The 22,369-nt window shown below is 37.4% G+C and overlaps 1 protein-coding gene across 2 annotated transcripts in view; it reads left to right on the top strand.

Annotated features, from left to right (window-relative positions):
• The first annotated feature begins 12,104 nt into the window (after positions 1–12,104).
• LOC129565308 (ets DNA-binding protein pokkuri) overlaps positions 12,105–22,369 on the top strand; it is a 45,584-nt gene continuing 35,319 nt past the window's right edge. For both annotated transcript variants that reach the window (XM_055440047.1, XM_055440046.1), the window contains exon 1: positions 12,105–13,362. The gene's annotated coding sequence lies outside the window, so the exon portion shown is untranslated. The remainder of the gene's footprint in view (positions 13,363–22,369) is intronic.

The following is a 22,369-nucleotide window of genomic DNA, read 5'->3' as shown; positions in this document are numbered from 1 at the left end:
GTGAATCGGACTAAAATTAGCTGATTTCGACCAAGATAAATCGTAAACATCGTCTGCTGACTGGCATCGTGTGTTGTATTTAATAATAATTTTTTTGCGTTTTTTTTTCCTGCGGATTTGCGTGTCTGGATGCATACGCTCGTGAGCGCGCGCTCGCAATCAATCGTTGCAATTGCAAACGAAAGCACATGCACACCGCCGAAACGGAAGAGAATTTTCGTAATGGTGATGATGTCAATGTAAAAATAGCACAATGACTTTATGATTTCAAGCAGCAAGTGATTCGTCTTTCCAAATGACGCTAATTATTACGTGGTACTTTATTTATAAACAACTATTATGAAAACACGACAAAATGTAGCGCTTTTAAGGATTTACAACTGAAAGAAAAAGAAATAAAAGCCATGCACGTCTGGAGTAGATATTTATGCAAAAACGTTGACCATTTCATTTCTGTGTTCTGTTGACGTTTTGTTTTCATCCGAAATTCCGTATTGCTCACGATGCATCAGCAATTTGTTTCGGTTGTTTACGCTCGCTATGTATGACTAATGGTAATCCAAGTGAAATCCAAATCACGGCGCGTACTGCCTTTTATGGCATTTTTATCCGTACGTGTTTTCTTTTTCATTTCTTTCAAAACTTTAGTTGCCGGTTCGCGTGATGATGAAATTTTTAAAACAATGATTGATAGATTGCGACTCATTTGTTTTCTGGAAGCAATGAAGACGATGATAAACTTTTACTTTGTGTGACAAAATGTGATCGCGACCCGAAACCAAAATGGACCGACATCATCGGGAAATAAACTTACGAAATCGACCGGAGCTACAAAACTGTAAAATGATAAAACATGTCATTTTATTAGATCGTTTCGTTTGTTAGTATTCACTTTTGGTGTTATTATGATGATGATGATGATTATTGTTATGGGTTGCGTTTGTTCGGAAAGGTCTTCGAGTTCAATTTTCATAAACAAGTTTAAATTGAAGAATGCCTCTGCGCGCCTCAACTGAAATGAGCACGAACTATTTAAAATACTCTGCCATTCATTGTATGCAATGATGATGATGTGTGTAGTCGTAGTGAATTTATATTATATTTTCGATTTCTTCCGCTGAATCATTTATCTATTTGGCTGCGGGGCGAATCGTGTACATTTCCATATGGGAAATGTACAATCTCATTTCATGTACATGCAATTAATTTGAATAAAATAATAATTGTTGATGACAATCAATCTACCACATGGCTTTGCATCAATTGCTGACCCGATTTACATTCTTACATCAATTGCCAAGCCATAAAGCTCACGCGTCAGCCCATATCAAATCAGCGTAGAAAGTGATTACGGGGAAAATATACAAGGCATCTATTTTTGTCAGCATGTGAATTATGTAATTTAATCAAAGTCCCTATCCAAAAAAGCCACTTGACATCTGCGACAACAATCTTATCGAAAACTACGATGTAAGCTGGTTTTTTCTTGGTCTCATATGAGTTTGCGTATATCCCTAATTATGCTAAAATTTTGAATCATTTGAGCAAAAAAAAAATATCCCCAAGCGCACATAATTTTTTATTATGACGTGGTATCCACGAATAAAATAAAGTAATGACGCAATTATTATATCCTAAAACGCTTGAGTCGCCTGTTTTTCTTTTGTAGCTTTGATATCGCGGATAACTTAGTACCAATCATTACACACACAAAAACAATGGCACAACTTTTCGTTGGTAATAACTCTATCGGCGAATGAGCGGAAATTGCTGGAATATTTTACCTATCGTTCTACGAAATGGGGATAAGAAACATTTTCACTGAATATTAAATAAGCCACAACATTTTTTTTTAAATTCTTTTCTTAATACTTAATTTGAATCCCGATTAAAATGGACTATTTTTCTATAGTAATCAGAAAATTTTATCCAATTTTTAAAAATGATTAAGAAATGTTTCAAATTATTCGGAAATGCCATGGCTTTGAATTTAGGATGAATCATTTTCGAAGATTTTTAGTTCGCTATAATCATATTTTAGTTTACTATAATTCATTTGTTGATGATGTCCAATTCCGGGAAATATTTACATCACCACAAAAGCAATCAAATTATTTCCCAAAACATTGAACCCTCCAAATGAGTCAAAAAGTTATCAAATCGCCCAATTGATTCATAAATAAATGCCATTCAATGTGATCAACTGATTTCGAATTCAATCAAGACCTATATGAGCTCAACTCCAGTATTGCTAATGCATTCTATTGACTTTGATTGATTTCGCTGGTTTGGTTAATTCCTCACCATATACAGTCGTTTCCTAATCATGTTATTTCAATGCAGAACCGGGCAATTACTCTACTCTACGCTATGCCCATATTGTCCTTGTTCTAGTCCCCATTTAAAAATCGAAAGAAAGTTTTTAAAAATGCATTCTCTCTGTTTATTTTCACTTCAATTGAAAATTGACGGAAATTTAAACGAATAAAAAGAATGTTAATCAAGAATTAAGAGGGCTATTTAAGTGAAAAAAACATTGGTCAGGAGGATCGCATGTGGTTTTCCGTTGATGAAAGTCATTTGTGAATCAAGGAGCCGCGTAAACGGTTCGTTTGGATGGGTGTGATGGTTTATGCCGATGTTAGGCAAACTATGAGGCAATAGCACTGAGAGGCAAAACAAATATGCTCGACGTAATCTGACTGTGGGTAACAACAGCACGAACGTTGTTTAAAATGGCATTTCCCTAGCGCATTTATGAGAAAGATAAAATGTGATCGCATGTCGTAGATTCTACTTGAATTATATAACCGCATTGAAATCGCCGTTGGCCATAATTTTTTCTGCGATATTGGTTGTAGTACACCACAGTCATTCCAACTGTGGTACATAAAATAGTTTGACTTAAGATTGCAGATGCCACCAAACTCACTCGGTTTATAACACATCGTCTCGCCTACTTATCACCACGCGACGTTTTCGTTGCGTTTGTGACTTGTGTGTATTGTCTTCTAATGGCCGAACAACAACAAAAAATAATTGCGACAGTGTGTTTACTCTTGGCTTGTCTGTCTATTCTAATTAGAGCTAGTGGCGGTCATAGTTCAAATAACATCAATTGAGCCAATCAAGTCATAACCACGTCTTACTTTTTTTTCCAACACTCAAAGGCCCCGTTTCCACACACATACACACACACACACAAAGAGAAAAAGAACAGGGCCCAGTAATCGTTTCGATCGGTTTATGTTGAAAGCACTTTATATTTTCAAATACCACTTTTGAATTGCAATCGTTCAATGTCCCAGCGAGCGCGCGCATCGAATTTAAAGAGAAGAAAAACAAAGTGTAATGCAACGTAATACTTTGTTCCCATTTTTTGTGTTTTGTAGCTAACACATTTTATTCGCTTCTCTTTTTGTCGCTGCATTTTAATATTAAAATTGGTGCTCGCGATGCCTCATTGTTTACTTTAATCGTTTTATTGGTTAAATTGATGATGTTGGAAGTGAAGATGACTTGAAAAAAACAATTGCAATCATTGTAATCAAAATGTGCATCGTACACACACACACACACACACTCGAACACGAACACAAACATAATAGTGTCAATGAATCTTTTCCATACTTGACCGCTCTACATCTTGGCAAAGGGTGCAAATTAGTGCTTATTATAATTCATTTGATTAATGTAACTACATGGACTTTTTTTCGTTCTCTCTCTCCCTCTCTCTCTCTCTCTCTCTCTCTCTCTCTCTCTGTCAATTACTTGCTAATTATTTTGAATTAGAATTAAAGATGTTTACTTCTACGAAAACATATTTGTAAATGCAGCTAATTTCCATGTACAAAATTTTTACTGGAAATAATTTCGCTCGAAGATCCATCTGAAAACACCTATGGGAATTCGGAGAATTTTCGGCTAGTGTGAATCTTCATCAAATTTAATTTATATTTTCTGCCGCACAACCATAAATCAAGCAATTATGTGTCGGAATCTCTCCTCATTCTCAGTTCGCCCGATGTAACACGCCCTAACATCTCTTCTCATTTTCTCCAGTGGCTCCGACCAAAACGGAATGTTTTTTCTTTGCCCTTTTCCGATAAAACTAAAACGAACTGTTAATACGATTTTAATTTCATTTTAATTGTATTTTGTTGTATGCCAGAGAGCTGGGGCACATATTCGAAAATAGCTGTTGGCCTTTGATAATAATAATAATGTATATCGGTACAACAGTGAAAGTGATATGCTCGAATTTGACTGCAGCGCCAACAACACCCAATTTGTATGCATTTCAAGAGATGAAAATAGGTTCTGGCTGACAAAAAGTGCAGTACAAGTGAAAGAGGCACATGAACTGAAAATCTCTACCTATTTTTGGAACCCGAGCGCTACCGATTGATGTTTTGACGATGGAAAAGGATGCGCAATGTGATGATGATCGTCTGTTTGTAAAATTGTAAACACTATATTCGAAATGGTTATCGTAGACCTCACAGTATGTTGCATAACAACAACAACAACGAAAAAAGAAAATTGTTACGCTTTTAATTGCACACAATATGGAAAGTGCATTTTGTTTTTAATCTCTCTTTCACACCGAAAAAAAACGGTATGCATTTGACTATGCATATTTTGTGACTGCCATAAACGATTAGCGCGCGCACGATGAAAATATACAACGAAGTAAACAAAATAAAAAGATTTGGTTTAGAAAACGGGAGAATGGGGAAAAAATCCAGGAAAAAGTCGACAGTTCATTTGAATTACATTTTGTTTTACTTGCGCAATGCATATGTGTCCCTACAGCATGATTATCAAATTATTTTGATTGATTCGAAATTTCCGAATGAGCAACGTGGTGTCGCGAGCCGTTTATTATCTTGACTTTATGGTGGCAATGTTTTACAATCACCAATTCACCGATGTGGAAGAGACACATGCACATATCGAACCGGTGTGTGTTTATGTAATCGAAAAGAACCCAAGCGAACGGCGGCGATGGATAAATTTATTATAATACAGGCGGCGAAAGTCAAGAGTCACATCATTGCAATTTAATAACGGGCCACGGAATCGACCGAATCAAAACCGAATGATTAGGTCTGCTCAATCGATTGAGCAGATAGAGACCGAGAACAATAACAACATATAGGAAGACAAAATGCCTGTTCGTCTGTCGCAGGCGCAATTTTTTGTGTTTTGTTTTTTTTTTCTCGTTGATCGTATACATTTTATTCGCATGCCTTTCATTAGATTGTGCATTTGGCTATGCCCTATCGCTTATAGCGTACTTTTACCGGTGGTGACCATTTGGAAAATGTTATATGCCCACCATAAGCACCAGCGTCGACGTCGTTGTCGTCGCCATCGTCATCATCCACAACAACGACGACGACGACGACGACAACGACTTTGACGACAAAGGCGGCTTGCTTGAGCAATGCCGATTTCAGTAATGATATTTATGGATATTTAATTTCGTTTTTGTATGTACGTGCACCAGCGCGTCAGCATACTTAAAAATAGCACACACGTAGTTACAGTACACATATACACACACAACGAGTGTTTTCACATGTAACATGAAATTAATAAACTTTGCCATTTGTTTAGGTTTTTGGATTTAAATGCGTTTGGCCTCTGTGATATAATCGCATGTGCAGCCCGAAAAAGAGTCGAGAAATATTATTAACGGCTCTCTCTCTCTCTCTCTCTCTCTCTCTCTCTCTCTCTCTCTCTCTTGTTCGCTCTCTGTGTGTTTGTTGCCGAACGGGAGAGTCATAAAATGGGATCCATCTTAAAAATAACTTTGTTTCACGGAAGTTAACGGGCGCTTGGAAATGCTAGACGCGGAACAAACACCAAACTGACTTATTACAGATTAAAACGAATGATTTGTTCTTCCTAAACGAAAACAAGTCAGCAAAAAGTCATGATTAAAATGGGGATTTTGCGTTAAGATCAACCGTAACAAAATCGCTATTTTATTTTTGTGCAATTGAGCCGAGACGATTACTAATTGTCTAGTATTTTGCGCCCTAATGACACAATGTAGAACATTATCTAATGGGCATTGTTTGTGTGTGATGGCTGTGATTGATTGTTTTTGACCCGAGCCTATAAACTCTTTGCGGTCATAATTGGACAATGTTTAATACCTGGAGCTTTTTTCTTCCAGTATTCCAGTTAATTGTGTATTTTCGAAACTAGTTCATACCGAAATATGGCTGAATATTGATGATGAACGAGTACGACTATTATCAACGTCTTAACACGGATATGAAGTCGCAACATGGCCAATCCAAAATGAGCTAAACACTGCCGTACATACATACATCGAATGTGAATTGCTAATCCATTTTAAATAAATCACAGAGAGTAAACGGCAAATGGTTTCGGAGCCGAGCAGACGGAAATGGTTTGTTGCTATATTTCGATGTTGTGAATGGTTCGACGGTGTTTTGAGCGAGAGCGTGTGTGTGTGTGTGTGTTTGTTCAAATTCTTTTGCCATAACTCAACCTAATGACAAATGATATTTCAGTTTATATGCTGGCTCATATATTGTACATACAAAACATATCATTTCGAGTGTGTGTGCTCCGGTGTCTATTTCTCTCTCTCTGTCTGTGCAATATTTGCTTTCACGGAAGTACATAATCGAAATATATGTTGAGAAAATCAAAGTACTACAAAACGACTTGGGTTATTATTAGGCAAACCGAAAAACCGCAATAATTTGTTATACGTTCTGTTTATCGGCAGTCATTCATTGTGTCTTGCTCTCTTGTCTTGTGTTGGCTCTGTGTCTCTCTCTCTCTCTCACTTGGCCACTCTTGCTCACTCGTTCGCTTGCTCTCAGCTGACGTAAAATGTGATCGCGAGCAAACGAACGAGAGCTTCGGCGCACGCTCTCATCGGCGGCGGTAAACATTGTTGAATTTCACATGGAATACTAAATGCGGTATTGTGCCTATGGTAATTTAATATGGATGATTGGTATGTTTTACAACAAATGAATTCACACGAAATGCGCTGTATCGTTTTTTGAAAGAAAAAGAGCACCACCAACCATGCGCTTGCTCGATATCCACTCGACCGAGAGAGAGATTGTGTGTGTGTGCAAAGAAGGTAAAAGATTTCCCAATATATTTTTCTTTTGCGAACGGTAATTTAGGAATATTAATTAATTGAATGTTAAATCGAATGCACTGCCAATCGAAATAGAATCGGAAAGTGGGTCATCGTAAAGGCAAAAAATCAAAACAAAAAACTAACAGCGACACGGAAAACAACTTAGGCTAGGATGTGAATATTGTGTTAGAGTTTAAGTGGGCCGCACGGCACGATCACATCTTGTACTCTTTCTTTCTATTTCTTCGTCTTTCTCTCTGTAAAGTAACGATATGTGTACATGGGGCACCGCACAAAACTCGCAACCTTTCCAAAAATCGCATTCGAGAGACGCACGCCGTGAAAAGTGAAACTGATTTGATGGAGGCGAGGCGACAATCAATGGGAACATACAATGTTCCAAGTCTTTGGTTTCGATTTCAATAGAGTGAGCCGCAGCCACACGATCCGGCTAACGATTCGACATGATAATTGTGATAATTCTCAAATAAAATTTCATTTCATTATGACCGTTAATTTTCTAAGCGAATTTTTGACCAGCGAACAAACAACAACAAATTCGGAATATGAAATAATGGATCGAGAGTTATGGCGAGCAAGTTTTTCTTACCACATTGTATCTATGCAGTAATAATAATGGTTATAATGACTATTTTGTTACCGTAACACAAACACAAACACACACACACACATGCCAAATGTGTCTATTCGTCGTTTCAAACATAGTCTATTCTCATTACGTCAACGCAATTTGCTGAATTCTCTCACTTTTTTCTATTGAACGGTTTATGAAGTAAAACAAAATTAATATAATATACGAAAAAAAAACCATCCATATGCGATTATTATGAATTCAGTATTTTGATCGTCTTCTCAACGACAGCGGCAGCGGCGGCGACGGTACACTGCCATACTCTCGACTTATTTCCATTTGATATGGAAATGACAGTGCGGCAACACACAACGGCACAACACGAACCTTTTTTTTCGCTTTTCTTTCGATGACTTAACCGATTATGTAAATATGCAAAGCGACCAGCGAAAGAGAGATGGATTTAGAAAACCACGCAAATAATTTTGTTCGAACTATCGCTCGCGAAGCGGGCTCCATAGTCAAGCAGGCAGCCAACCCATATGAGATCGAACCGCAACTAGTTTAGGTGTTTAATCTTTTGCACTTTTGTTCGTCAAATTGAATTAAATACACAATTCACAACTGGGACTCTCAATCGTGCCACAACGGGTACATACCGCATATTATTATTACCATCGAGTATACAAGTGCATGTGAAAAGTTTCAATTTTGAAATGATTGAGCGAGCGAGCGCGAGCGCAAGAGCGACACGAAGCACAAGGAACGGTGTAATCGGCCAGAGTCAATTCATGAATTGATATAACCGAAATGCAATCTGCGGTAATAACCAATTCAGCAAGTATTACGAGCTAAGATTTCATAACTTCTATTTTCTATTTGCCAGAAAATTGAATAAGAGAGATAGAAGAAAAAAAACACATAGAAAATATGCGCGCGCGCGCGCGTCCGTTTGATTCGTGTCAGTTGCATATTTGCACTGTTTCCATTCGCCTATTCGCTTCTTTATAGAATGATTTGATAGACGAATTGTGTAAACGAAAGGAAAATTACAGGTTTTTTTTTCATTCATAAAAAAAAACAAAGTATAGAAAGAAAGACGAAAAAAAAATGTGTACGTGGTGCGCGCATTCCAAAATGATAACGAAACGAGCATAATATTGGTGGATGGTGTAATGTGCGCCAAAGAAACCGCATTATCGCATGACAGCCGCCGCATACTACTGAATTTAGAAGAAGAAGAAAAAATCAAACAAAAAGTCTCAATTTAAGTGGTAATCTCATAATTTTCCCGCCGAACCCAGCATTTCACACGATGACGCAGAGCGAAGCGAGAGAGAGAGAGAGAACACATTGGGCAATGGTGTCTTTTAAAGTAATTGGCGTATCGTTTGGAGACGATAAATGGAAAATAGACGGCGACGACGACCAAAGTGAATGAAAAAGAAGAAATGATCCAAGAGTCGAAACGATGATATAATAGTAATGACATAAATGAACGGGCTTTGGCTTCAATGGAGCATGGAAATTGATATAAACTGCTAAAACACCACACTGCTACTTAGCTACACTATCGACATTGTGTCTTGTTAATTAAAAATTTCTGGCATTTTGCTCACCCGTTCTGTCCCAAACCGCTCTATTACGGCTAATATCAATGACCGAATCAACAAACTTATTCAATTTGTTCTTGTTATCGCGCTCTTAATTTTTAATGACAAAAAAGACAAAAGACTCATAGCGCACGGCGCGCGCTCACGCACACGTGATGACTCGAAATTTGATCTAAAACGATACGAAATGGTTCCGAATTTTAATGGCACTTGGCACGAAAAAAAATAAACCGGTTTATATCATTTCAATGATCCGAGATGATTAAAAGTCAATCAATTTTGAAACAGCGATGAACTGCAATCGCTTTATTTGCGATCGAATATAACAGATACCAATGTTTTATACCGTCCAATCTGGGTTTGATCATTTTGAAGTGAGAACTCACTTTGTTTACATCCGATTTGTTTTCAGGCAGGAATAATGAGAAAAACAAATAGATCGACTTGAAAATTAACATTCACTTCGAGCTATTGCGTCAATTGTGTTCGTCTTACACAAAAAATTACACCGAATCTATTGCCAAAATCAGAAAACAGCACAAATCAAACGAAAATAGCCCATCTTCATCTGATTTCTCCGCAAAAAAAGAATCAATGCCCTCAACAAATATGCAAACGGAGCTCGAGAATGTGAATTAACACAGTGATCATAATTTCATCGGCAAAGCCATTTTTGGACCGACGTACAAAAAAGGATATCGTGCCAAGAACATTATTTTCGAGTGTCTCGATAATAATGATTATTTGACATGTAATTGCCAGAGAATTGTATGTGGCCATGCCCGCGTCGATATATAACAGGTCAGGTTTTTTTCTCCTCAAACAAAGCGCAATCGATTATGCGCGTTGCGCTGTTTGACAAATAAATCGTCAAACCAGATGAATGTCTAACCATAAATTCAGTTCCAGTTATAATTTGCTAGGTCGATAGTGTAATTGTAGCAAAGAAGAAGAAGAAAAAAAGCAACGGGGCCCACTTTGCCTTCTATCATGATCAGAAAACAGTGGACAGAGCAGATAGAAAAAGCAAGAAAGAAAGACAGTGGAAGAAAGAAAAAAAAACGGCAATAGCAATTGCTATATATGCGACGATATGATTTTAATTACGAGGCTTTTAAAGTGAATTTATTACAATAATTAATTGAAGGCGGCTTATTTCACTCTTTAGCATTCAACCACTATGCCATTAGTGATGCAACGAGGCGATTAGTTTGAGCGAGCCGCTTGCGAGCGGGCAGGCAGGCGTGTGCGCGTCCGCCTCGACAGTTCCATCTGATTCGATATGGGTGCGCATATAAGGAAAGCGGAAAAAATCAAACTGAAATTTATGTCATTTTTGTTTATATTGTAAAACTGAATTGGCATTTACGGAGCATGACTAGCGACATGCAGCAATTGTAATATACATTAGAATTCTTTAGAAGCGATTGTCCATATGAATCATTTGGTGAAGCGAGTTGAAATGCGGCCGCGATCAAGTTGTCGATCTGCGAATTTTATTATTCATCAATTTATGCGTTTTAATCATTTTTTTTCTCGTTCGCTACGTTATTATTGTTGTTGTTGGTTGGACAAATGAGAAAGATAAGGAAGGTTCTTGTACTGTGAACGAGCGACGGTGACAACAGTGGCGGTAGCAAAGGCGCATAGAAGAGTATAGGAAGTGATTCAGCTTTAGATATATATGCATTGTAATGTGTACGTTTCATGTGTTTCTTTTTTTTTTTCTTCTTTCATTTCTACTGCGATATGCAAAATGATGTTTGTTTGTGTTGAAACGTATGACGACACCAAGAAATTCCGATCGGCAAAACGTTCGGCGTTGAACCCATACACAAAGTTGATGAGTACAACTGGATTTGTACGGAGATGAAACGTAAGCAAAGTACACATAAACACCCGGGAGAGGGAGAGAGCGGAGAGCGAAGAGCAGCATCGCATTTTAAGCATCTCAAACTGAAATACACACCGAGCGAACCGAAGAAGAAACAAAAGAAAGAGAGAGAGAGAGAGAGAGAGAAAAAATTGTACGATATATCGACGCCATCGCATCGCACTCACATTCCAATACACTTAAAAGCATATGATTTTGCGACTCGTAAGTGATGATCGACTCTTGGATCTGATTCCGTGTAGGACGGAAATACCAAAACGAACGAAGAAGAAAAAAAAACACCAACAACAACATACTATATAAGTTATATCGGTCGGTAATCGGTCTCGCAACGCGAACGAGACGGCAAACAGAATTCTTACCATCGTTTATGTGTAGATTGGTGTGTTGTATTTTTTCTCCATTTCGCTTGCACTCAACCCCGAGAGAGCCGATGTCGGTGCTGTTGCCTGTGCATTTGAGTGAATACGAACGACCGCAAATCTGTGAACAATTTACTGTAATAGTACATTAGCACACACTTGTCGACGGTGTATCATCGGGTTAGTGTATGGCTTTTGTTGTGTTGTATTGCGCGCTCTCCGTTCCGTACCCACACTCCGTTGTGTGAGTGAGTGAGTGAGTGTACTTCTCTTGTTGCTTCCTTTCTTCGAGTGTGCGCTTGCCTTATCGTATTACATAGTCTCGGTGATCGGATGCGCTTTAGTCCGCTTATTCCATATCGTACGAAGTGTGAAGCGTACAGAGCGACGTATTGCGGTACGGGATGCGCCGTAGCGTTTAACTGAGCATATTTTTTTTTTGCTGTCGTTCGTTCGTTCGTGTATCGAGAATAGAAAAGCACATCAATTGCTAGCCACTGCTGTTCACATTTAGTTTGTTTTGAGCAGTTGCGATAGTCTGTCGTCGTCGTGCGCTCGACGAAAAGATTATTATTTATTTGTGTTTCTTTTTGTTTTTTATTTTCGTTTTTGTTTCTCGCCTTTTTGCTGTATGACAAGGAAATCATTTTCGAACGAAAAAGAAGAGAGAAAACCAAATCAATTTTGTTTTGGAATTTCAAAAGCGACAAGTGTGTAAAAGATACGATATTATTTATCCGGCTAAAACTGTTGCTGCCACATCAGAGACGGAATAAACATCCCAAATTCAAGAAATACAATTTCAACGCATAATTTTTTTGCTATCAACAGAAATCGTGAAGAAGTTTTTTCCTGATTTTTATATCACCGTTCTTGTTCAGTGCTAAAAAACCGTTGAAATATTCTTATCAATTTTGTCATTGGGACGAATGTTCGATCAAAGTGTATATTGATACAGTTGTCAATAAATTAAAAAAAAAAAAGATTAAACCATCGGGCATAATCCATCAAATTCACATGTAATACATGACTCTATACTAAATACACCAGGAAAAAAACGAAGAATAATTCGTTTGTTCACACGGACGCCGAAATTTATTACAATTTTTATTCTTCTCGAAGTGATTCATGAAGTTGATGAAAAAATAAGCGAAAACTCTGAAAACAAAACAAGCAAAACACTTTTTTTTTCTTGTTTCCGTTGATAAAGTGTCAGAACGAATTAAACTATATATATCAGACGCCGTCAGTCAGGAACCGAGTTGGAAAAATTAAGGAAGGAAGAAAAAAAGAATTTTAATCATCAAAACATTTGTGATTTGAGAAAAAGCCGCGTGAACCGAATCATATAGAAATATCACACTTTGTAGTTCTCGCTCTCTCATGATTGTATACTCGTCCAAAGGTTTATTTTTGGAAATCGGAAGAAGAACACAAAATAACGAAAACAACAAATGAATTAAGCAAATCAAAACAAAGAAGAAGAAGAAAAAAAGAACTTTCGTGGAATCAATTAGTGCAAAAAAAAAATTGATGAATAGAATCAACGTTATTTCCGTGGAAATGACTAGTGTAAAGACATCAACCGCATTGTATTAAAAACTGATTTAACTGAAGAGATAGAACTGAGTAGAAACGTCAAAAACATTTTGTTGTTTTGAACCAAGAAAAAGAAGAACATTTTATAAAAGCCGCATCAGGATCGTGCTACTGTGTTCCCCATTGGATTTACAGCCATTTTAACGAACAATATTGACGAGGTAAAAAACATTCTCCATTAAAACTTCTATTTAATTTAACGTATTTAGCTTTCATGGTTGTTGTTGTTGTTGTTGTTTATCGTTCTGATCATGATTTGAATGTGATAAATCACTCGCTGGTTACGTGAAATGTGTGATTTGAATACATCTCATGAATCCAGTGTTTTAAATGCAAATCTGTATATAAACAATACGAATCGCGGCTGCAATAGCGACGACGACGGCGAGCAGCGACGCAAGAGAGTAACAAGACAAACGAAACAGAAACAAAAAATAATATAATTTCGCTTACGAAACGCATATTTTGGCAACCAAATTAGCTTGCATTTTTGTTGAAATAGAGATTACGAAGGAAATGTGTGATCGCGCGTACACAGATCAAAACCGCAGACGAAACGAGCAGAAATAATGTGTCGGCTGATAAAATCACGGAAAGAGGCTGATGAGAGAAGCAGTTAAATTCGATGGTGCACATTAGCGAATGTGTGTTTTGTTAATTTTGTTGTTGTTGTTGTTGCTGCTGCTGTTGTTGTCTTCGCTTCTCTCTTCGTCTTTCAATCAATCGCTCGCTCGCTCGCTCGCTGGCTTCACATACGCATAACATTTCTTCCGTCAGCCTGTAAACTATGGCCAATGTGTATTTAGCGGAAAAAGGCAAAACCCGATTGCATACACGCATCAGTCGTACACTCAATACACAAGAGACAGACAGAAAGAAATAAAATTCAAAATCTCAAAGCATTGTGTGGCAATATTTCGTAAGTCATTCCACAAAGCATTTACGATGGCGAAATCGACATACAAACTGGATTTTCATTCCGTTCCGAATACAAAAGACGATGAAAGGTACACCGTATTTCTCTCGGTCTCTCGTGTGATCCGAAAAAAAAGTGGCAAATTGTTCAAAGTTTTTTTTTTTCTTAACAATTCGGTACGTGAAGTGTATTCCGCTCTATCAAAATGGACTTTGCTGAAACCAGGCAGAAATGCACACGGCAAACTCTTTTTTTGGTATTTAATGACGTCAATTACTCCTTTCCGCAATATACGTATTTTAATCAGCATGTGCGGGTGACATTTGTTTCTCGGCAAATGTTTCCAAAAATTGCCATCATAAATTCTATTGATAAGCGATTTCATTCGTTTTATCTGGTTTCGTAAAGAGACAGTAATCTAAACTAAACACTTGCGATCCAAGTGTATCATCAAGTTTTTTTTTGATTCTCTTTCGTCTTGTTCTTACTCTTTCCTATTTATCATTCATGCGAGAAAGAAAACATTCTACTCTTTATTTATGAACTTAAAAATGAAACGCGAGAAAAACGAAACAGTTTGTCACTAGACCGAATAGGAAATTATTCGGAATGGTTGAAACATGATGATTAGATTGTATTGTGTGTGAAGTGCGAATGATGTCCAAAAAACGTGAAATTTAGATCGACCGATTCCATATCAATCGTATAGATATGAATTGTGTTGCGTTTCAATTCATGGCATTTGCAAACAATGCGATGGAAGGCCACGCAGAAGAAAAAAAACAATAAACGATTCGATATCAATCGCATGTGAAAATTTCGAGTAAATGGATGGGGAGCCATGAAGAAATCGGCGATTTATTTTTATATGATTACAAAACCCAACGATTTAAGTAACAGCGGAAAAAGCAATTATCATTCTCATTTTGCTCGCATAATCGGTTTTGTTTGTGCGTGTGAGCGAGAGTTATCTCGTTTTTTTTCTGTTAACTCGGTGGTCATAATTTCATTTTCATCGTAGAAAAAAATAGAAAAATCAGGTTTAATGCGTCACACGCAAACAATGGTCGGGCAAATGAATGCCGAGCCGAATATATGTACAGATGCTCACAAAAATGGGAAATAAAGCGTCGCACATTGTCTGTCTCAATTCTTTCATCATTTCATAACCGAAAATGATCGGCGTGGTAGCAAATTGAAAGAACTTCATAAATGGAGCAAATAGCTTAGGCCCAATGAATTGTTGTTTTTCTTGTGTGATCGAAAACAACTGAGTGCATGGTGATTGACGAATGAGGCAAAAAATCAGCCAGATGCGATTGCACCGACTCGAATAAACGTGCATTTATTAAGGGGTTAACGCAAACAGATTTTCTCATCGTCGTACACAAACACACCGAGTGACAGAGCGAGAGAGCGAGAGAGAGAGAGAGAGAGCAGTTGAATGGCTTTGATCCCTCTCACAGTGTCATTTATCCGCACCCTAATTTTGAAATGTGTGCACACAGCGCAAGGGACCGCTTGTGTATGTATGGAACTGCTCAAATTGAAAATGATTATCGTTTATGTTGTCCTGAGATTCATCGTATTCTCTGTCTCTTTGCCGAACAAAAGAACAAAAAATGCATTGCAGCGTGGTGCAAATGTGTCAAATGGTATAGAGTATAGACGGCGGTATGAAATTACGTATGAAATGCGAGTTCATAATACAGAGACACACTACAAACATTTAATGCATGATAATAAAGAAGGGTCGGCCCCGATGATGCATACACACGCGTGTGTGCATGTGAACTCATTGGAAATGAGTGCGCGCCGAAAAATGCTCGTCTAGTTAGACAATAATACGCCATGATGATCAACATCGACACGAAAATCAAGCCGACGGAGGGTTGTTCCGATTCGGAAAAAGAAATCACATGTTTTTACGATGTGCACATGATTACAATGATTGTTTATTGTTACGACGGAAGCACCACGGAAGAGAGCGTGTGTGTGTGTGTGTGTTTGTGTGCCGTGGCAACAAGTGCAGCCGTTTTGTATCTGGGGACTAACAAAAAACATAATCGAACGCATGTTTTTGTCTCCGATTCAACGATGATGAACAAGTGTTCGTATGTGCGGTCCAAGGATGTGATACTTCCACTTTATTTATGTATCTTTTCGATCCCTTTTTTTCGCCTATTCAAACATTGAAGCTCGTCATTTGGCGAGGCTTTAAAATGCTTCGCTTCAATATTTTTCAATCTAATAATTTAAATTGAGAGCCGAGTGAAAGATGTGCTAACGCACTGCGCGTTAATCCCAAGAGGTTCCACGTACTTTTTAGCACAGACAATGAATGACAAAAACTCACTATGAATCCAATTCATAAATGGAACGGACGGGTATCATCGTATTTTCAATGAGTTTTGTGTGCATTTTCAACTTCATTGAGCATTTTCCGTTGAGAGCCAGCTCCAGTTCAGTTTGCTTAATGAATTTGGTAAAATGCAATATATTGGTTCCGTATGCTTATTTGTCTTTGTTTGTTTTTTTTGCAAACATCATAAAAGTATTACAAATTTGAACTCATCGAACCGAACCTTTTTCTTTCAACTTTTTTATTACCTGTCTCGCACGTTTTGGCATAGTAATTACGGTAAATATGCAAATTTCGTTTTTACACACCAAACACCTCGGTAATTACAAGCGGAAAAATTCGGAAAAAAAAGGAATGTCATAAATGTGATAACTATTTGCTCGAATTTAATTACTCCTATTCGGATGTGGCACACGTGGGAATTTCTAATTTCCATATCGTATGTGATTCAGTTATAGTTCTAAATATTGAAAATTCTTTTCGAGTTTCGAGTGGCATGGCAACAAGCGTTCAAGTGTTGTTGGCCGCCCAAAATGTAATTCCTTAACGAGAATATTATTATCTGTTGTGTGTGTGTGTGTGTCTTTTGTGAGATGTCCAGTGCATCTTTAATCCGGCATAAGAACCATTTAATCGGGTATTTAAAGCGAGTGAGAGAGCGAAAGAAAGAAGGAACATAACAAATCGGAATAAGAGGAAACGAACAAAAATCCGAATGGAAAGGCGATCAACAAATAGGCACTTGGGCTCAAGAGTGCGTTTCATTTCACGAGAAAATAACAAAAACGGATCAAGACACACATGTGCACCAATAAGTAATTCTGGTGAAAAACAAACGAATGAGAAACGAAAGCATGGATTTAATGAATGGACCACACTCATGCATCATTCAGTCAGTGCAAAAGGAACAAAGCAATAAATAGACCAATACAATTCTAATGATTGTTTTTCTAACCAAAGAGAGAAAAAAAAACTTAAAGCCAGCTTTGTTCCATCGGATGAGCAAAGAGAGGATGTACTCGAGATCATTACCTACACAGACAAAAAACCAACGCATTAATTAGGCACATACTTGTTGTTTTATGGCTGTGACAATCGATGAATGCAAAAAAACACACACACACACACACATACATATGCAAAACAGTTGTCAATGAATTTGTGTATCGTGTTCACTCTCTCGGTGAATTTCCGATACTTTGAACCAATCTATTTTTAGAATAGTGCGAAAACAATATGGGTTCGGTCATAAAACTTAATCTATAAATATTCGACTAAATAAATAAATACTAAATAGATTAAATTCCAGCATTTGCGAAAGACGTAAACAAATGTCCAAAGTCCGAAAATATGTGATATCATTTCATTTCTTGTTTTACCTGTTCCAAGGAGAAATGCACATCATTATTTCGCATCTAGGTTAAATTGCAATGGTTTCATTTTATTTTCTTCTCTTTATTCAGAGAAGTAGAAAAAATCAAGCAACGAGTTCAAAAGATGCTTAACATAAAAAAAAGAGAAGAAAATGCATCATACAAAAAATGTGGCCAAAGGACAAATTGTCTCGTTTGAAATTGCAAAACTATGCAATTGTTCACTTTTTTCTCTCTTTCTTTCTCAGTCGTCTTCTTCTCCGCCGCCGCCGCCGCCGCTGCTTTGTCTATTCGGATTTAAGTTGCATTTTGTAAAGATCCTGCATTGAGAAAACGGTTCCTTATTTCTCATCCATCTTTCATCATAAATTTTCAATTGTCAGCTTCAAGAGCCATTCAAGTAGAGAGAGAGAGACTGCATGAGCCAGTTTTAAAAATACACACACACGCAAGGCTGATTTGTTCCATCATCAGTTGAGTCAAGAGAGATCACGATGAGACGAAGATGAAGCGATTTTTTTTTCTCTCTCTGTGTGTGTACGTCATTTTCTGAATGCCTGTAAACAGATGGAGTTTTGACCCCCTACGATGCAAGCATTCGAGCAGAATGAATGGGGATCAAACTCAATAGAATCTACTTAAAAATAAAGGAAAGAATACCTAAAATTGAATTCATTGTTCTAATGCTTGCTTGTGTTGTCTTGTCGAAGAAGCAGAAAAAAATTTCAGTTCTGTTCAAATTTTGTTTGGTATCTCACATGATGGTGTGGCAGTGATAAATCAAACTATGAAATTGCCTGTACTGAAATCACTTTATCTGATGGCACATGGGAAAAAAAATCAAGTTGTTGCACAATTATTTGTCTTATCTAGTGGAACACGTGTTTTATCAATTTCCTGATAGACACGATAAGTATATTTCCACAAAATCGGTGTGTTTGTTTTTAGTTTTGCGAAATCATGATGCAACTACTGAACGTGATTGTATTTTCGGCAAACGAAACACCGAGTGGCTGATTGTGCAAACATTTGCCCATTGATATTTAATTTCCAGTGAAATGGCTCTGGTCATTAAATAGTTTGACCGGTGCGCTTCATGTAAAATTGAACATCAAGTTGATTTTCTTCGTAAATTTTCTATTGTGAAGTATGTTTGCTTGTTTGTTTTTTTCTTCTCTCTCTCTCCTATCTCTCACTCTGTGTCGATGCTTTTCCATTGTCATTCTTGAGTGCATTGTGTGTATCTCATTTTCCGAATGTGTGTATACAAAAGTCTCCTTTTTTTTCTCGGACCATTAATGCAACGCTTCTAACATCTATTGACAATTCACACACACACACACACACAGAGAGAGAGAGAGAGAGAATACCACTGGCTATGGCTTCAAAAAAATCTGCTGCAGCCATTGTTCGGTAGTTGACGAATTCAATGTAGGCACTTCACACCATTCAAATATGCATTCCGGTATCTCATTGTGTTTGCGTACATTTGAAATGCTCAGAGGATCATATTCCGATCTGTGGACAAGCACTTAAGTGCTTTCTATTCTCGTCTTCTTCTTCTTCATTTGTATCGAAGAATGTTTAACAATTGTTTGCCAAATAACTAACACGCTCTTTTCGGCCATTTCATCTGTTGTTTGCGATAGGCCGGATAAACGCATTTACCTCGGACATAAACATTCGAACAGTGATTTGAAGTTCATTTCAGTTTGTTCAACATACTATGTCCCAGTGGTGGTGTTTCCATTTCAATAAGCCATTTTCACAATTGACAAACAGACAACGAGACGAGTATGAAGCGGAAAAAATACCAACGACATAAGCCAATAGCGTACCATCGAGAAATAAATGTCAATGAATGTACGGCTCTTTTTTGCGTATTTGTCAAAAAAAGGTCTATTTACCAATTCTTCATGATCCTTCTCGTTTTGGTGCGACAGAACCAACACATCGCTCGGAAAGTTTGAACGATAAACACAAACAATCGGCCGCATCTCATTCTGTGGTTAATTGTTTTTTCTCTTTCGCTCGATGTTTCGTCTTCGAAGCATTTTGTCAATTTTCGATCATCGATTCGGGGAAATATGATCTCTTGCCGACTAGGTGTGTACGGTGTGGTCGATGAGCTTTGCATTTATTAGACAAATGTTTTTTTCGTCTTCAGTTGGAAATCTGTTTACATCGGCGCGATCGCTTGAATAGGAATATGCGAGGAGATAGAATAAATAAACGATCAGGAAATATGTGTCAAAGTTCGGAATTTTATTATTTTTTTATTTATATCCCATAATGGCTGACGTCTCTCATTTTAACAGCCTTGCATATTTTTTTTTTCTTGTTGCTGACTTCAAAAAAAAGTCAGTAATCGCACAATAAACAGATTGGCCGCATTTAATCATCGGAAATGCCTAAATCGTTATTCATTTCGGCAGAGAAAAAATTTCATGACGATTGGTTTGTTTGATGATTCAAAGCGTTATCCCACCATCATGACCAAATAAGCGCCCAATTACGTAAATTCACAAAAGTGATTTTTTCTCTCTCCAAAATGTCACTTACACATTTCTTCGTTTTCCTATTAAAGATCTAATTTACAATTCTGATTTTGAACTGTTTTTAGCTCAGGCAAATGAAAATAAAATTGAAAAAATATCGAGAAGAAGAAGAAGAAGCGATGCTATTTGCTTAAATTGAATAGTCAAAACAAATTTGCGTGTTTTTTTTCTCCCTCCGATGACTTCGAGTTTTGACTAAACGTTTTATCAAAAAGGTTGAATGTGCGAAGGCATTTGATAAACAAATTGATATGACCAAAACTTGTCGATGCAAAGTCATAACACGCATTCTCACAATTCATCAATACATTGCATTTGGAAGCTGTAAACAATGACGAAAGCAAAAAAAATCCCACTTCCTTGATGATCAAGCCTGAGAAAATGTATATCACTACGTAGTTGCTGCCGTCTTCCGTCCAAGTGTTTTCGAAAAGAAAAAAAATAATGGCGATGTTGCAATTTTTTCGAAACAAAATTTTAATTTCAGAAATTGTTGTTTTTTTTTCTTTTGCTTGCGTAAAATCCCAAATGATTCGCAAAGTGAGTGTGTTTCCATAAATCGCAGCTGAAGATTAAGCATTTTTCGTGTTGAAAGTCACATTCGTCATTGGATTTAATGCATGTAACAACATGTTGCCGTGCGCTCGTGCGCACTCGCACTGTTGTTGTTTGAAAAACAGGGAAAAGGCGAGCATTTTATGATTCAGTCGGCGAAGTGCATTGCGTTATGAGCAAATGTCAAGTGATGAATAAGAGGCACAAATTACTACTAGACGCACATTATGCAGACGTGAGCCGTCTCTCAGTTCAACGCAATAAAACGAAATTTTTTTACTAAACCGACGAATTACATTTCGCATTTGTACACAATACAACAGACTAATATTGCGCTGTGAATGTGCCCTTTTCTTTATGGAATTGAGGAAAAAATATACGGTAGATCGATTTCTGTGTTTCGACATTTTTTTCCCTTCATTTCACAGAAAGAGAGCGATCGATGAATCGACTCAATTTTTTCGTTGTTTTGCTGCACAACTTGCAGCTGACTGCAAAAACTGCACTCCAAATCGAATGGGTTTGTTATTATTAAAATACGACAACGTTTTAATGTGTTATGTGAGTGTTTTGTGTTTTATTGAAAGGTCGCTGAGATGAAGGGTTTTCCACTTGATTCTCTTTGTCTCTCACTCTGTCGCTTACACACCAATGCCGAAGAGTTGTGCTTACGTAGCACAGCATTGCAAATGCGAGAGTTGTCGCAATTCATTTCATGAAATATTAAATACACAAGACGGAAGCAATTAAAAGCAGCAATTTAAATATATACATATAGACGTAATCATTCATTTTTCTTTCGACTCGATTCTGTTGTTTCTTTTTTCACTTCTCGCTCGCTTGTCTCATTTGTTCTCCGTTTGTACTCTGAACTTATTTTCAATTCATCTATATGGTGTGCGAATGGCATTAATAACAGTAGTAAATGCGACTAAAAGCGTTCGGCTTTTAATTGAATATTCGATCCGTTTGGGCGAACACAGAAAAGGAACTAGAAAAATCGAAGACAAACGCAAAGAATATCGTTCTATTGACCTAAAACGAATCGCAATGAAAAAGGTGATGCGCGCGAGTGAGAGATTAGCGCGTAAGCGGAAAGCGATTCAGTAGGCACAAATGGGTTAGCAACAATCTTTGCGCAGCAAGGCAGAATAAAAAAAAAATCATAATTTATAAGAAAAATTACCGGTTGATTGTAGTGACAAGAGCGCGAGTTGCCGAGATCGCATAAGATCTAAGTGGTGTAGTCGACACAGCCAAATCGAATTTTATGCAATGTTAAAGTGATCGTTGCTTGATTCAAATTGAAGCGATCACACGGTGTCTCTCTCTCTCTCTCTCTCTCTCTCTCTCTCTTTCTCTCTCTCTCTCTCTCTCTCTCTCTCTCTCTCTCTCTCTCTCTCT

The sequence above is a fragment of the Sitodiplosis mosellana genome, unplaced genomic scaffold (assembly GCF_009176505.1).
Source record: "Sitodiplosis mosellana isolate CC-2019 unplaced genomic scaffold, AAFC_SMos_1.0 Smas_scaffold_2, whole genome shotgun sequence".
NCBI classification, from domain to species: Eukaryota; Metazoa; Arthropoda; class Insecta; order Diptera; family Cecidomyiidae; genus Sitodiplosis; species Sitodiplosis mosellana.
Note: the sequence above shows the minus strand (reverse complement) of the source record. Positions and strands in the feature narration are given on the sequence as shown.